This window comes from Sinocyclocheilus rhinocerous, unplaced genomic scaffold, assembly GCF_001515625.1.
Source record: "Sinocyclocheilus rhinocerous isolate Xijiao unplaced genomic scaffold, SAMN03320098_v1.1 scaffold680, whole genome shotgun sequence".
NCBI classification, from domain to species: Eukaryota; Metazoa; Chordata; class Actinopteri; order Cypriniformes; family Cyprinidae; genus Sinocyclocheilus; species Sinocyclocheilus rhinocerous.
The window spans coordinates 433,898-440,967 of record NW_015637539.1 but is presented as its reverse complement, the minus strand read 5'-3'; the positions used below and the strand labels follow the sequence as shown (position 1 = coordinate 440,967).

Sequence of the window (7,070 nt, the reverse complement as noted above, 5' to 3'; positions counted from 1 at the left end):
TTCTCGAACACACTAAACACACACACACACACACACACACACACAGAAAGAAGAATGTGTAGCAGGAATACAGCAGTAGCTGCGGGTGATCAGGTGTCAGTTGTTTATTTACCCGTGTAACGCGCACGCTCGCAGCTCACCCCTCCGCTCAGGCACGTGCACAGCTCTACAGATCGGAGGTAGATCCGTCCCCACGAGTCTCCGGTGTCATAGTACTTCAGATGCAGCGGCTCATAGCACTTCTCTACAAAACAAACCACAGAAACGAACCCGAGCATCAGAACACACCCTCCCGGCTCTCCCACCCGTCAGAACTCGACCGATATCAGATGACTGACAAAATAAAGGACACAAAACCTTCACGGATCACAGGACATGTGATAGCGTTAAAGATGAGAGCTTTTCAAAACATAAAAGGGAGAGACACATGAATGGAGACCAACATGTGATTCTGTGCTAGAAAAATGAAGCTCTAATACTCACGTTAGTCTCCTGCATGTGAACAGATCCAACACCATTATTGTTAATTACTACTGTTAAGATAATTATCATTACTGCAGACTATAATACTCTTAATGATACCCAAAAATAACTTAGATGGAACTATAATTAATTGTTTCAGAATTAAACAAAATATGTATATTAGATAGATACTCTTAACTGCATGTTACACTTAATTGCATGTTAATTGCAATTAAATGAAAATGTATTAATTTAAATAGATATTAAATGCAATTAGTTGAACTTTGTGTTTTTGACCAACTTAAGTAGGACTTAAGTGCATCTTTATATGTAATTATTGTCTTTGAAATATGGTTAAAGTACTGCTGAATGTATTAACAAGCATTTATGATAAACTAAAATATACTTGAATACAAGTTTCAAAAGAATTTAAATGTTTTTTGTAATGTGTAATGAAGTTATGAAGTAATTTAGAACATTTAAAATACATTAACTTTAGTACATTTTAAATATATGAACTTTAAATGTAAAATCGAATAACACACTACAGTTAAAATTATAATTAGGTCATTTTTTATGTGGTTTAGTATGTTAGTCAACACATCAAAATAAGTGTACTTTAAAACATGACAGAGGATTATTAAAACAATGATTGAAAATGTACTTTAAATAAACTTTTAATATGACATTATAACAAAGGTCCCTTTTTAAAAGTGTACTTAAGTGTGTTTAGAAAGTGAAAGTGTCTCTCTTTAAGTCACTTAAGTGGTCTTTTATTTCATTCATATTATATTATCTGCAAGTACAGACTTTTAAAAATAAACTTTTATGATTTGAAGTACACTACAAGTGCCCACCAAAAAGTCATAATCACACTGTATTTATCAATGCATTATATAAATATGTCCTCCTTGTGTGTGTTTGACTCACTCTTTTCACACAGAGCTCCCGTGAATCCATCAGGACAAACACAATCAAATGAGTTCAGATGAGCGGCTGTCGCACAAACGCCGCCATTTAAACACGGGTTCTGCCGACAGAGACTCGACCCGCGACGCGGAGGAAGAAACCCTGAGCAGAGGAGGAGATAAATACAGCAAAACTCACTTATCATCATGACTGGAGAGCTGACTCAATGTGCAGATGAGTTCACTCAATGAGTCACTGAGTCATAGAACGTATCTGTTTTACAATCATAAACAATGCAGTCTGCATCACTCTCAACCACAATTACAGTTACATACAGTACAGAAGCGTTTCTGCCCATTCAAACTCACAGAGCACATTGTGTTTTGAATTAATTTGATAATTAAGTTTAAAATAAAAATATCTAAAGTCTTGTATTGGGGAACCAAATAAGCCACTAGTGATCTTTTAAACAACCAGTGCATGACGTTCCTGTTTATGAGCGTATACACACGCAGTGTGTTTGAACCAGAGCACAAACTTTGTGCATCTGCTGTTGTAAACATGGAGGTCTGGTGGAGTGCATCTCACAAACAAAGCCTGTCATTTATGCATGAACATAAACAGCTCCCTCTGAAAGTCAAACATCCTGGTAAACCCACACTTTCTGCCATGAATCCATCCAGAGCGAGAAGTGTACTCTTGACCACAGACGTTATACCTTTAATGACTTTGTTGGCAATGCAAAACAAAGCAGTAAGGTGAATAATGCAATGATTGTAGATGATTTTTGGCCATTATGTTTCTTTAGCAGCCGTTAGAGTAGTTTTGAGTTTAATTTTAAAAACTGTTTAAGTTTAGTTATGTTTAAAACTGTTTAATTCACTTCCATGGAGTGTTAAGTAAAATGGTCAAAAATTGTTACAAATATTTTATTTTAGATTTAAGTTTTAAATTATTTAAGCTTCAACCGAAATGAGTTTAAGTTGAAATACTAAAATTACTAAAACGTTATAAAAAATAAAATAGAATGTATACATATAAATGTAAATTCAAATAAAAATAAAAATATAAAATTAAATATAGATATATAAATACATTTATAAAATAATGTTATATAATTGTATAAATTATAAACTATAATGTCACAATATAGTTATTTTTTGCTTTAAATATGGTCTCTATGATGTGAAATTTTTTGATACCGTAGAAATTTCATAATTCTTCTCACCAGTATCAAAAAATTTCACATCATAGAGACCATATTTAAAGCAAAAAAAAAAACAAAAAACGAATACTAGCCTAAATAAAAAAATTAAAATAAAAACCTCAAGCTCACTGAAGACAAGTAAACAGACAGCGATTAAATAAGAATTAGAAACTAATTACAAGCAATAGGACACAAAAACTATAAGAAATACTACATACATTGTATAAAGTGATCAAATGTATAAAAACACTGTGTAAATTAAATATATATTTCATTTTATTAAAGTTAAAAAAGTGATTTAGTCAAGAACAGCGAGAGATTTGGTCTCTTTTGTTGTTTGATTAACTTGAACGACAGACAGCAGGAATATTAGACTGCTGTCACTTTAAGAGCTGCCCGGATCCAATATACTGTTACACATGCGTTTTCTTTCTCAGCTCTTTGCTTTCACTTAAACCTAAATTACTGTGTTACGTGGATACTTGCAAAGACGGGCATTTTGACACATAGTGTGTGTATTTAACCTTTCAAGGCCTATAAAGCAGCAAAAATAACTCTGTTCAATAATTCCACGCTCTATGAACCTCAGCGTGCACATATAGCGAAATGAGTTCTCTTTCACTGCTGATTGCATTTCAACGGCTTAAAATCACTTGTTTTTTTAAATGCAATGCTTCAAAATTTGTGCAAACGCTAAGTGTTCCTGACCACGTAGCACAGCAACGTCACGTGAGCGTGTAACTGCGATCAAAATCTCTCCCGGTTGACAAATTTCTACCGGTTAATTGTGTCTACTGGTATATCGCCTACCCCTAAGATATGTGTTAGCAAATATTGCTGTTTATTACTATTTATTGTTATATGCATATAAAGAACTTTATTGCATTCGTTTAGTTAAACTATCACATGTCATGGTTGTTTTTAACTAGATTTTACTGTGCTTCATTTTATTAAACATCACACATTGTGAATCTAATTGGCGATGATTACTGTTTGGTTCCTCAGACTGGTAAGAAATCAGAGCAAATACTAGAGATGAGATATCGAATGCAAGCTCTATCTTTACAGATGGACGTAGCAGAAAGACGGCTGACTTAATAGTTTTAATGGGAAAGAAAAGATGATTTCTCACCATTAAAGAGTCGTGCTTGTGAACTGCAGAATCCCCACTTCTGGTCACGGTCAAAGTTGTGTGTGAGAGAGCACCTATAACACAAGACCAACCACAAACACAATGAGCCTGACACACTCCAGACCTGAGTAGAGATCACAAACACCAATATGAACCGACTGCATGAAATTCCCTTATTCTTGACAAACACAAACAAAACTATAAAAAGCTAAAGGCATGACTACAGTGAACACCAGTTCACATGCAATGAGAATGAACACAGCTTCCACCGACCACAATGTGTTTTGTTATTTATTGGTTGTTGAGAGCATAAAAAATCCGGTCATTATTTACCTTCATGTCGCTGTTATTTGTTCAGTGGAACACAGAAAGATAAATTTCATTTTAACGTCATGTTGTATTGACCACCATTGTGAAACAGAAGTGTGCTTAATTGTATTGAATGTGCACTTGCACTGCACTTCAAATCTTACACGTATGTTAAAAAAAAAACTGTAGTTGCAGATAATAATATTATTGAAATAAAAGGCCACTTAAGTGACTTGAGCACTTGCACTGCACTTCAAATCTTACACGTATGTTTAAAAAAAAAAAACTGTAGTTGCAGATAATAATATTATTGAAATAAAAGGCCACTTAAGTGACTTGAAGAGAGACACTTATGACTTCACTTTTAAAAAGTCCACTTTGTAATGATATCAAATGAAAAGTTTTCAAGAACATTTTAAATCATGGTGTTTTAATAATCTTTTGTCATGCTTTAAAGAAGTACACTTATTTGTAATACACTTATGATTACTAGAGCGCATGTAAAGTACTTCATTATAATTTGAACTATAGTGTGTTATTCAATATTATATTTAAGGTTAATTTATTTCAAATGTAATAAATTGCAACTTCCTCATTGTGAATGTGTAGTTACAAATATGTAATAATACAAATATATATTTAAATACATGGCATACACGTTTCAACAGTTCTAAGTACTTTTAAGTTCTACTTAAGTGAGTCAAAAAAAAAAAACACCATGCAGCTTAAAATTCCAGCTAATTGCATTTAATATAAATTTAAACTATACTACATTTCCATTGCATTGCAAATAACATGCAGTTAAGTGTCTGAAAACATTACATTAAGTTCAAACTTAAGTATATTCGTTTAAAGTATATTATTTCCATAATAATAACTCTTGTTAAAACTATGCTGAAGTTCAAAAACGGACAAAAAAATAATTGATTGGTGAAACAAACCAATCAGACGGACCAAAATGTAAGCAGTGAACGAATCACTATTTTGTGCTGATTCAGTGAATCAGTTGATTCAGTTCACGAATCAGACTAATCTGCTACACTCACCGACTCAGTGATCCATCTGCAATGGTTTCAATGGAAGAGAAGATTATCAGTGAATAATGACTTATAGAATTCAGTCTGTTCTTCGCAAAAAGCATCTTATGATTCATTACAAGTACATAATCAGCTTTTTTCAAGTATCTAGTAAAGTAACGCATTACTTTTACATTTACAAGAAAATAACTGAGTTACTTTTTCAAATAAGTAACAGAAGTTATTTTGTTTTCCCATTTACTCACTGACAGCTCTCCTGTCCCAAGGTGAGGTGCAAAGGCACTTTCTTCAGCATTTATTTTTGGTGTGAAAGGGCCATCTTTACAGTTGCCAAACATAAAAACGTTTGGGTTTTTGTTATTAAAAATTATTAAGCAAGCCCAGCTCAGGTGACAAAAAGTGACTAAAAAATAATGTCATGCATTACTTTCCATAAAAAATTACGCAATTAGTTACTTTTTTATGGAGTAACACAATATTGTAAAGCACAACTTTTAAAAGTAATATTCCCCAACACTGCTTTTTTTGGGGGGGGGGTGGACTTGACAGGTGAAAAATAGAAAAGAGCTGCGCGATGACTCTTCAAAAATGTCCCTTTGCGTTCCACAGAAAGAAATCCTAGCATGAGCGTTTGGGAGAAAATGGCAGTAAACTGACATATTTTCCCGTTTTTGGAAGCGGTTCCGACTGAGAACCTGGAGTGAATTCTGGAGTGGATCCTCAGTGAAGAGTTGCTCCATACGGAGATCTGCACACACTTGTTGAGCTGCAGTGATGTGGCACTAATAACACGCCGCCTCTTTAATCTCTCGTCACGGCCCTGATCTCTCTTCCTGATAACACTCACTCTCCAGCTCAGTGTTTAGAAGTGCTTATGAAATCGGTATGCGTGTAGTCATCTGCTCCACTCGCTGACGTCTGTCAGAGGAAATGAAAAGAGCTGCGCAGATGATGACGAAAGACGGCTTTGAGCAGACAGTGTAGTGGTAGAGTCAAGGGTTAAGTTTGGGTTGGGTAAAGGTTACTCAAGCTCTCTGGTTAGGGTTACATCAGATTCAGGGCTGGGTTCTGAGTTTGGGTTGATGTTACAGGGATGTGGGTTTGGATTAGTAAGGACTTGGCTATGGGCTGGTTAAGAAACTGGTTTAAGATGGGTGATCATGAGAGTCCAGCTGTTTAAAATACAAATGATTGGATTTCTCGGATTGGATCACATCTTGAATTAGATCATGTAATCCAGTGGTATTTTAGTATCATTAAGATACAATTACAGTTTTTACTAGTATGTTTTGGATTCATTTTTATTGGATTATTTTCTTAATTAATATTTGTGCATTTTTGTCAGTATTTATTTTTGTATTTTTTATGCATGCATGTATGTATGTATGTATTTATTTATTTATGTATTTATTTTTAGCTTATTTTATTTTTAGTTTAGGCAACATGGTGAAGTAAAGTTTGCAATTTCTTTCAGTTAAGGTATATTTTATTTTATTATGTCATTGTATTGTATTTTTATTTTATTTTATTTTATTGTAATGTAATAAATGTAACGTAATATAACTGATTCAGTCTTGCTTTGCTCTAGAATGTGTTGTTCAAAACTTTTTAGTAGGTTTGGGATAAGTTTGATAAATATATATATATATATATATATATATATATACACACACATACAGATTATACTGATCCCATCAGAAGAGTTTAAGGTTGATTCCAGAAATACTATAATGTATACAAAATAGAAATATGTTATTAAGCCTTTCAGTATAGTAATAAATAAATAAATAAGATTTTGTCCCCAAACAGCTGTCAATATCATAAAAAAATAGTGTCAACAAAGTAAGCCTATATTGTGATATGTTGCCCAGTTTAGAGCACTGCTAATACAGTTTATATAATCTGGGGGGAAAAAGTTAGTTATTTTGTTATTCCTGGATCAGTGTGATCCAGTCCAGTGTTGCTCTGAAAAACTGGTGCAAAAGTAAGATGGATTACCTGATCCTGGACAGCA

At 33.5% G+C, this 7,070-nt stretch overlaps 1 long non-coding RNA gene across 1 annotated transcript; it reads right to left on the bottom strand.

Annotated features, from left to right (window-relative positions):
* On the bottom strand, window positions 1-3,785 carry LOC107749005 (uncharacterized). Its single transcript, XR_001640981.1, has 4 exons — window positions 3,711-3,785; window positions 1,393-1,533; window positions 113-244; window positions 1-12 (listed from the first exon to the last, which is right to left on the bottom strand). It is a non-coding gene; the product is annotated as an uncharacterized LOC107749005 (long non-coding RNA).
* Window positions 3,786-7,070: the final 3,285 nt, after the last annotated feature.